General features: G+C 40.9%; 2 protein-coding genes across 2 annotated transcripts in view; one reads left to right on the top strand and one right to left on the bottom strand.

Annotated features, from left to right (window-relative positions):
- The window catches only part of cdk18 (cyclin dependent kinase 18), a 637630-nt gene that overhangs the window by 168427 nt on the left and 458304 nt on the right, over positions 1–10899 (top strand). The gene's annotated exons all lie outside the window — the stretch shown is intronic.
- slc45a3 (solute carrier family 45 member 3) overlaps positions 1–10899 on the bottom strand; it is a 109484-nt gene that overhangs the window by 15084 nt on the left and 83501 nt on the right. Inside the window, exon 2 of the mRNA XM_085159732.1 lies at positions 876–2759. The gene's annotated coding sequence lies outside the window, so the exon portion shown is untranslated. The remainder of the gene's footprint in view (positions 1–875; positions 2760–10899) is intronic.

Below are 10899 nucleotides of genomic sequence, written 5' to 3' on the forward strand. Positions count from 1 at the left end.
AAAAACTAATAGGAACAATTTCGTGAATTTCGAAAACGGAGTAAAATAAAAACATGGAGGTGACATGCTTAGTTTTACTACCTGTATGTATCCGTATGTTAAAAAATGTAATACAACTTGTTTTTTTCTGTTACGCACATTAATAAAGGATATTTGTCGTTTTAATGAGAAATCTTGTGCTTAGTGGCAATTAAAATGATTTGAACTGGTTCAGTATTTATTCCTGATAGAACTTTCTGACTTCCTTTCATTTTTTAGGAAGTATCATCGCTGCTTAGAAATCCATAAACATCGCCATAAATGTGGTTTCAGTGTGTTTCTTGCTGTCTAGTGTCATTTACACTATTATCTATAGATTTCAGTGAAGGTGTAAACATGACTGTAAAATCATCTGGTTTTGAGGACTTTTGAGGCTATAGTCTGAGCTCGTCCTATCCATAAGTGACATGTCCCTCCCTCCTATCAGTACACACCTTAGAAGCGCTTTGTTGTTTCTTAGGAAAATGAATAGTACCTTTAGGCGTTAGAGGTAGAGAGGTATACAGTGTAAGGTGTGTCAGGGATATAGATAATTATTATGGTTTTAAGTGTTGCTAGAAGTACCCAGAGCTTTATGGCTCTTTGAATTCTCACAATGTTAAAAATCCTGAGAATGAACGACAAAGAAAACTGCATAATTTGTTACTTTGTGGTATGTATGCCTCCTGCTTACTGTAAGCTATTGCACACAATTCATTCCTTTCCTAATGATTTCATCTGGCACACTGTGTGCGTGCATGTGTGTTATTCACTCACTTGTTAAACCAGAAGCTCCTCTCCCTCTGAGACACACTCTAAAACATTAAGCAATAAACCACTAGTATTTTTATTTCCACTTGCCTCATCAAAGTCCTTTGATCTCTCTTCGAGCAGCAAAAGTTGTTTGAAAAGTCAGCAGTGGCTACTGGTTTTCTTCCTTTAAAGTTCAGTAGCCTGTGGTGTATACAGCTGTGTATGTGCCGCAAATGACAACAAAGGTGAGATTATTACTCACGTCACGCTTTCTGTTAAGAATGTGGGCGGGACTACAGGTAGTGCTGACATTCCTATGTTGGGTTTGTTTTTACATGTGTGTTCATATGATTTGCTCAGCTACTGTTGATTTGTAAAGGCTGACACTTGTTGGCGCTACATTTGGAACAACTGAAAAATGTGTTCATTGTATTATTTTTTTAACTATTACTTTGAAACTCAGCACTCAGTAATCTATAGTGCATTTTCTTTTGTCACTTCCTGTAACTGTAGCGTAAGCCCGATGCAAATTATTGCATAATGCTCTGACTGGTTCAACAGTAAATATGAATAAATAAATAATAAATCGTGCTAGCCAGTCAATCCAAACTCCTTATTTTTATGTCTGTGTTTTATATTTATTTCTCTGTCATCACATCTTCCTCTTGGGTTAAGAGTTTTGGTGTCATCCTCGACAGCACTGTCTCCTTAAAAGCACACAGAAATAATATCACAGGGTCTTCTTATTTTAATCTTAGTAATTTTAACCGCCTTCACCCTTCACTCACTCCAAACAGTACCACCATACCTGTCGCTGCTCTTGTCACGTCTTGTTTAGATTGCTGTAATTCTCTTCTCTATGGTCTACCTCATAAATCATCCATAAACTGCTCGTATTATATCCAGAATTGGATCCACTGAACAAATAACACCTGCTCTTAAACAGCTCCATTAGCTTCCAGCTCATCTAAGAGTGAATTTCCTACTTCTTGCTTTCAAAGTGCTTCATAACCTCGCTCCTCCATATTTATCTGATCTTCTCCATGCGTACCCTCCCTGCTCTTCTTCAGCTTCCCTTCTGTCTGTTACACATGCTCGCCTCACTACCATGGGACTCAGAGCCTTTAGCTTGAGCTCCGAGTCCTTGGACTTCCACCAGATCTCCCAACTACAAACTCTCTGCTTTAAAATTACATCTTAAAACCGATCTATTCAGAATTGCATACCTTTTATTATGACTTGGTCTTATTGTGTTTTTTACCTCGATTAACTTTTATAGTTGTTTTTTATTTGCTTACCTTATGTTTTTATTTTGTTGTACTAATGTAAGTTGACCGTGACGTTCTTTAAAGGTGCCTATAAATAGAATGTATTATTATTAGTAGTAGTAATTATTTATGCGTGAATGGCATGTCCCTTCTTCATGTTGGTACACACCTTAGCAACAGTTTGTTGACTCTTAGGAAAATGAGCAGTAACTTTGGGCTAGCAACAGTTCTTCATGCTAGTCGTGAAATGATGTCATACAGCCGAACAGGAAAATGCTAATAATGGCTGCTCTACAGAAGTGCCATTGGTTTACTGCAGAGGTGGAAATGTTGGAGGTAATTGTGCTATACTTGTTCAATATAACAAAATATTATTTTAGTCTGAAATAACTATGGCTAACTTGTCACATTAGTGTCTTGTTGCTATTACTAGTGATGTGCGATACCACTGATTTCCTTTCCGATTCAATACCAAGTAAAATTCAGGGTGGTATCGACGATACTGATCCGATACCGATAATTTGTACAAAAACATATTTTATTTATTGTATCTTTTATTGTATCTCAAATTACAGCGTCATAATGATTACAGGACATCAGATTACTTGTTATTATCACTTAATAATGCAGAATTCATCATATAGAAATAAAAAACCTGACGTTGTGCGCTATTTGAACACGTTGCCTGCCTGCAGCACTAAAGGACACCGTGAGAGACGTCTGTCTCGCCTTAGCAGCACCTGTCCATGTCCTCTCCTCCTCTTCAGTTCGCCTCAACATACGCTTGTCATATTCTGTGATATGATTGACTCTGAGGTGTTTGACAAATTTGTGGTGTTGCCACAACGCCTCACTTTCTTACCACATGTATCGCAAAGCACGTCTCAGCTGTTTGTGGAGGTAAAATATGTCCGCACATGACTCCAATTACGCTCAGCCATTGTTGTGAGTGCGCACGCCAAGGGGCTGCGACACATTTACACAGCCGTATTTCGCACATGACTATGAAAGGCGGAAGAGGAAGTAGTTCCTTCCAATGTAGACAATCCGAATGATATAGTTTCTTTCCACTGTGTTCCTGTTAATGATAAACTACAAATTTACCCTAAATTACTAAAACATCGATATTTTAATGTGAGAATCGATTCTAGAACATAAATGACTGGTATCGGAGGAATCGATATTTCAGTATCAATCCGCACATCACTAGCTATTACAAGAGGACAGGCCTGGACTGGTTATGCGGCATGTGGGGGATTTTCCCAGTGGGTCGACGTACTTTGGAGTGGATGGAATGAATGATCGAAGGGCCACTGCGCACCCACCCTTTGAGCACTGACAGGATCCCATTGGTCAGTGATGCTGCTGCTACACCATCCACTGTAGTACCAGCAACAACTAGTAACAAAGCCTCACAGTCACAGGAGGCTGCTAATGCTAGCACCAGCTGTGGAGAAGGGAGGAAGGAGGGACAGCAATCCCAACAACAGAGTGAGGAAGAGACAGAGGAAGGTGAAACTGATGTGTTCAAAAATAAATGGAGGGACATAATTAGGAAGGGAGAGATTCAAAGAAGACGAATGGCTAATTTGACTAAGAGCAACTCCTGATGGCTAAAGTGTAGCTTTTAGCTGTCACACGCTGCAGTACAGTGCAGCTAAGAGGAAAGTCAGAAGAATTTTCTTCGATAATAACATTCTGTTGTATTTCAGACCTAGCAACACTGTCAGACAAAAACCGGTCCACCCCAAGGGCAAACACACCCAAGCACAAGCTAAATAACATAGTGTATGCAATGCTGTGCACCGAGAAATGCTCAAACGTATACATAGGAAACAGTCACTATATACACTATATACACTGTCATAGATGCTTGTCTTTGAGTGATAATTTAAGGTGATAGGAAATATAAATAACTGGAACTTGAATCTTTGATACAAAGTTCAAGTTCACTGGATTGGGACACATGCAGCTAAAACTTTGTAGGAAATGTGAAATTGACCACGATGAATCCGCAGCTTTATTAAACCCGGACATTTATAAGAGAATTTTTTGGAACAATATATGCAGATGATCGTGGGCTCAGAGGGCCTCACAGCCCTATTTCAAAGGCTCCGAAACAATTGAAAATAAACATTTGGAGAACACGTTCAATGAATCAAGAGGAGGTTGCCAAACAGGTATGACCAGCCCCTTTTGTTGCCATTCAAGCGGATAATACAATACACAATTTGTTCATTGCGATCGGCACTGCTTAAACCTCATGCTGCAGTTTGTATGCTCAGGAAGACTCTCTGACTTGAAAGTGTTTATTATCAGATCTATTTGCATCTTTTTTTCAAATTCGCTCATTACTCAAACAAAAAAGGAAAGAGAGTGATCCAGGATAGGACAGTGAAGTCTATGACATGTCTTTACATTTGGAGGATGACGTGTTTCTACAGTTTTTGAAGTTTTTCTACAAGCTGATGCAGACCATCATCTGTGCAGTGCAGCACTACTTCAACAACAGAAGACAACTGAGAGAAAGAAGGGGAAAGAGAAGACACAGTAGCATGGAAGAGGAAGAGCATCGTGTCTAAATGATCCATTAGTACCTAATCGGATCGATTCGGCACGTGTCGCTACGGTTTTAAGGGTTTTCCGTTAGGTCATAGTACCTGGTACCAGGTACTTTTCTAGTACCTGCTCGGCCAGGGTCCCAAGTGATTCAAGCAGGTACTAAAACACATTGGCAGACTGCATGCCACAGATTGGCTGGTCAGTAGCATCACTCGATGAGTCACAACAGCCTCTCATTCACAAAAATCAAACCTGTCACTTTTGAAATCCAGCAATGGCTGCAAAAAGCGATATCATGGTCCTAGAGTCTGACGAAAAGCCACAGACCGAGCAGCAGGTACATTTCTGCTTCGACGTCCATCTTTGTTGTAGCGTTCGTGTGCCATATTAATTACGTTGCGGGACCCACAGATGGGTTGCTATGACGACAATGACGCACATTAGGTAGTACTGAATTGTAATTAAAAAAACCAAAATGTGCAGGAGGGGCTTATGATATCTACTAATGCTAGCAAGCTTCAGCCATAAAGCAGCAACGCCCCAAACGCAGTGGGGAGGTCAGGTTCAAGTTCAAGTTCAATTCAATTTTATTTATATAGCGCCAAATCACAACAAAAGTCGCCTCAAGGCGCTTCATAGATACAGAGAAAAACCCAACAATCATATGACCCCCTATGAGCAAGCACTTTGGCGACAGTGGGAAGGAAAAACTCCCTTTTAACAGGAAGAAACCTCCAGCAGAACCAGGCTCAGGGAGGGGCGGGGCCATCTGCTGCGACCGGTTGGGGTGAGAGAAGGAAGACAGGATAAAAGACATGCTGTGGAAGAGAGACAGAGGTTAATAACAGATATGATTCAACACAGAGAGGTCTGTTAACACATAGTGAGTGAGAAAGGTGACTGGAAAGGAAAAACTCAATGCATCATGGGAATCCCCCGGCAGCCTACGTCTATTGCAGCATAACTAATGGAGGATTCAGGGTCACCTGGTCCAGCACTAACTATATGCTTTAGCAAAAAGGAAAGTTTGAAGCCTAATCTTAAAAGTAGAGATAGTGTCTGTCTCCTGAATCCAAACTGGAAGCTGGTTCCACAGAAGAGGGGCCTGAAAACTGAAGGCTCTGCCTCCCATTCTACTTTTAAATACTCTAGGAACAACAAGTAGGCCTGCAGAGCGAGAGCAAAGTGCTCTAATAGGGTGATATGGTACTACAAGGTCATTAAGATAAGATGGGGCCTGATTATTTAAGACCTTGTATGTGAGGAGCAGGATTTTGAATTCAATTCTGGATTTAACAGGAAGCCAATGAAGGGAAGCCAAAACAGGAGAAATCTGCTCTCTCTTTCTCTCTTACAAATGTAAAATTTATAAGCTTTTGATTCGCTGGTCAATGCATCTTTTAAACCTTTTTGATAATTTCCCATGTTTTGAGCATTTAAAGTCAGTGACTGCAGCAGAGGTGTCAGCTTATTACAGCTTAGAAAGAAACTGAAAAAGCAGTCGACTACTTCTTTTTTTGTTTTTTCCTGACGTTGATTGGCAGCACTTCAGTTTTCAGGAGTGAATAAAATGCTGTTTTCTTTGACTAACTGCCATTTTTAATGATAGCTTTATGACCTTTATATCTGTTTGAACTTTATGCCAGTGTAATAGCATCGATATGTGGAAGTAAAAACTCTATTGTGTACTGTCTGTGTCGGTTCTGTCATCCAGGTCATCTAAGGAGCTTGGAAAGAAAAGCGACTGGACTTCTTTAAGTTTATTGAAGATTTTCACCTCTCATCTGAGAAGCTTCTACAGTTCTGAAGAAGCTTTTCAAGCTCTGTAGTCTATTTACTTTTTATTCAAAAATTTCTACACATTAGAAAAGAAGTCCTAGAGCCCCAAAGCTACAGAGCATGCTGCTTTCTGAAGTGACAAGAGAGGGAAAGATAAGAAACACAGTGCTGGTGCGTTGGAGACAATAAAACTGCAGACAGTAAGAATAAAATCAATATTACTCACTTTGTTATTCCAAGTAAAACAAGCATGTTGCCATCTGGTTAGCAGTCACTGGCTTCTACCGCTGTGACCTTAAATACGACTTGGTTTGTGTGTTTTGTGTGTTCAACTCATAGTGTTAACAATGCAGCAATAAAAAGTGCTGAGGAGCCGAGATGTACAAAAGTTGTAAAAAGGGAAGCTGAGAGGGAACATGTGCTCATGCCTTCACACAAAGAAGCACAAGCACAGACAGCAGAGAGGGGATTGGTGCCACTGTTGTGTCAGAGCAAACATGGGGAGATTTAGTGTTGCAAGGTCGAGAACTCATATATACATGCATAGATGCTGTCAGAATCATAGATACAGTCGGGCTGCATTGCCAGCTTAGATGAATTGCTGTTAATAGTAACGGTAAGTTGACCTGCGCAATAGCACAGGTATATAAACATTTTCATCAGGAATCAGCAGAAAGATGACCAAAGAATTTGTCATTAACGATACATACATGTGTGTTTGCATTGCAACTTAACAGGCCAAGAGAGGCGACCCACACAGCATAAAAATGAAGCCAGGGCATGGTAAAAACTGCACTTTTACTAATGGGACCTTGAGGCTAGTTCCAAACAGAGTAAATCCCCATTGGCTCCCATGTTGAATTGCCCAACTTTACAGCATTAAAAAGCATGTTTACAGCCTGGTAGAGACCATTTTTTTGGTCTCTTTGGCAGTGTTGGGAAGGTTACTTTTAAAATGTATTCCACTACAGATTACAGAATACATGCCCCAAAATGTATTCTGTAACGTATTCCGTTACGTTACTCAATGAGAGTAACGTATTCTGAATACTTTGGATTACTTAATATATTATCATGCTGTTTACAACTACGTGAATGTACTATTGCTGTGATTTATTACTGTTACTGAAGGTCCGCGGCTCCGAACCGTAGTAAAGGGACCTCTGGCTAATACGGTGGGTTCATGTCGGGCTCGTAGCCGAAAACTAGCTTTACTTTGTTGTCTGGGTCAACTTTGCTAGCAGAGACAGAGAGAGGCGTTGAAAGGTTGCTCCAACGGAACTTATTGTTTTTGGAGGAAAACACGAACACGGTGTACTGTCGAGTCTTAATAGCTTACTTACAACTGGGCTCGTCAGGCACTCTTCTTGGCTGCAGTGGTTATTATTATATTTACATGCTTCCAGCTCCCGTTTTTGCTCGATGACAGCTCGTACTTTTCCTTTTTCTCCCTCCCTCGCTCACAGACACATAACGTGTATGGCAGTCCATTCTCCCTGCAGCACGGACTACATTGCCTATGATGCTACATTCTTTAGAGCTATGCCTGTAGCATTCTGCCTATTAGCTTAGCACAACAACAACAAAAAGGCCTCTCTCACCCAGGAAACACGCAGAGAGAGAGAGCACCCTGTAACCATGGCAACCATAACGCTGCCACAACAGAACGTAGCTGTCAAACAAAACCCAAACAGGCCTGACCCGCCACAATATGAAACAGGAAAGTACCGCCGTGTAATCCATTTATTTCAACAAAGTAACTGTATTCTAAATACCACCTTTTTAAACGGTAACTGTAACAGAATACAGTTACTCATATTTTGTATTTTAAATACGTAACGGCGGTACATGTATTCCGTTACTCCCCAACACTGCTCTTTGGACAGTTTCAGCCTTTCACCCAACTATGAGGTGGCTGTTAGGAATTAGGACCATGTTAGTTGAACCTCTTCACTGTGTTTATGCAGTTGGTGTCTTTTCTAGCATTTTAATGACATTTTCTCACAAACAATATAGCCTGCCATTCATCCGAATTTGTATTTCAGTTACAGTGAACAGTCAAATTCTGTTACCTCACTCTTCTACTAATTGGCTCTAATTGGATGCTACACATGGCTGTGTGTTGAATTTTTGCAGTTTATGGATGCAGCTTGCGAGCCAAGCTTGCAAGCATTAGTTGATACCCTGACACTTCACCATTTCTTCCTTAAAGTTTCATCTTCTTTGTAGGAAATGAACAACTTCTACCAGAAACATTTAAAACATGCCAAGCGTGATCAAACAGAAATGAAAATTTAGGATAAGTAATTTTTTTATTGATTACTTTAGACTACTACCTTCAAAAAATTACATTAAAATATTTTGTGGTTGTGTGGAAGAGATACATTACATTAACCAAATATCTTCTCTAAAGTTGATGGCTAATATGTTACTAATGTAACTATTAAGCATCAAACAGACACCAAGCAGGATAGCTTTCCTCTTTGAGTTGTTTTTGTAGACACGTGACATTTTGGGGTTTTTGATTTCTCTACACTCCTTTAGACATTTCTGGACAAAAACCTGCTTCAACTAAATATGTAAACCAAAACACAACTCTCGTAAAGTTTTAAGAACCTGTCACAAAGGCGAGGTTAGCTCTGCGGTGCAGACAACAATTTGGGGCACCGACACTACAGTTGCTTGTTCCACTGTCTGTATTAAAAAATATTGAAGATGAGCTTTGATTTGAGACATGCTGTTATACAATCAATGCAGCTGCTTGCTGGTGATTCCATAAATGACATAGAGTTAAAAGAAAGAACACATAGACAAGTATTGGGCCGCCTACACATTTCAGCTCCAGCAGCTTTTATGACATCTCATTCTACATCCATTGGATTGCTCCTATTCCTTTGTAGATATTACAGCTTCCACTTTTCTGGGAAGGCTTTCTATGATTTTGGAGAGTAGGACACACTTTTGTCCATACATGAAGAAAGGAAATTGTAAGGTCAGGCACTGATGTTGGATGAGAGCAATTTTTGTTTCAGTTTACCCTAAAATTGCTGTATGGGTCTGAGAACAGCTTTAACAAATCTGAACTATAGAATTATCCAAAATGTTTGGGTGAGATAAAGCAATAAGATTTTCCACAGCATGATTCCTACCCCACCAAACTCTAGAGTTGGCACAGTGCAGTCAGCCAGGTAATGATCTTCTGGCATTTCCCAAACCCAGACATGTCCACCAGACTGTTAGACAGAGGGACCCACGCCATGAAGCTCCCAGCACAGTTTTTGTGCTGATGTTAATGCCAGGGGAGCTTTGGAGATGCACTATGGACTTCAACGACCCCTGTTTGTACGTTCTTTACGGTGGTTAAGTTGCTGTGATTCCTCCACTTTTGCAATGATATCACTCACACATGATAGTGGAATATCTAGGAGAAGCTAAATTTCTCAAATTGATTTGTTTCAACGGGGGCATCATTTTGCAGAACTATACCAAAATGCAGTGAGTCGCAGATAAAGTCACTGACAATAACTAAAGAAATGCCATTTATATACTATTTAAAAAATTTAAAGCAACACAAAGAATAATAATAATGGATTGCATTTATATAGCGCTTTTCGGGACCCCTCAAAGCGCTTTACAATGCCACTATTCATTCACTCTCACATTCACACACTGATGGAGGCAGCTACAGTTGTAGCCACAGCTGCCCTGGGTCAGACTGACAGAAGCGAGGCTGCCATATCGCGCCATCAGCCCCTCTGGCCAACACCAGTAGGTGGTAGGTGAAGTGTCTTGCCCAAGGACACAACGACCGAGACTGTCCGAGCCGGGGCTCAAACCGGCAACCTTCCGATTACAAGACGAACTCCCAACTCTTGAGCCACGATTGCCCCAAAACACATTAAGGTCTGGGTAATGTGTTAGGAATGAAACGATGCCACATCATTTTGGAGAAATGAAAACGATTAACCTTAAGACGGCTGAACTCAAAGAGTCTTTCTGTGGATACGCATCACGAGACCATCACTGAGCCAGTACCAAACTGGTCATGCTGAACCATGTTACAGTCAGCATAATGTTCTCCACGGCTTCTCCTGACCCTTTCAAGTCTGTCAGATATGCTAAGAATGAACCTGCTCTCATCTGTGAAAAGAACAGGGGGTCAGTAATGGACCTGTTAATTCTGATATTCTATGGCAAATATCAATTGGGCTCCAGAGTGCCTGACTGTGGGCCCACCCTCATGAAGCCGTTTTCTGACTGTTTGGTCAGAGACATTCCCATCAGTGTCCTCCTCAAGGTAATTTCGTAGCTCTGGCAGTGCTCATCCTGTTCCTCCTCACACTAAGGTGTAGATACTGGTCCTGCTGGTGGGTTAAGGACCCTCTCCGGCCCCGTCCAGCTCTTTTAGAATGACTGTCTGTCTCCTGGAATCTCCTTGAGAATGCACAGTGAGACACAGCAAACCTGCCAATGGCACGTATTGATGTGCCATTCTGGAGGAGTTGGACGTACGCGACCT

The sequence above is a fragment of the Neolamprologus multifasciatus genome, chromosome 5 (assembly GCF_963576455.1).
Source record: "Neolamprologus multifasciatus chromosome 5, fNeoMul1.2, whole genome shotgun sequence".
Taxonomy (NCBI): domain Eukaryota; kingdom Metazoa; phylum Chordata; class Actinopteri; order Cichliformes; family Cichlidae; genus Neolamprologus; species Neolamprologus multifasciatus.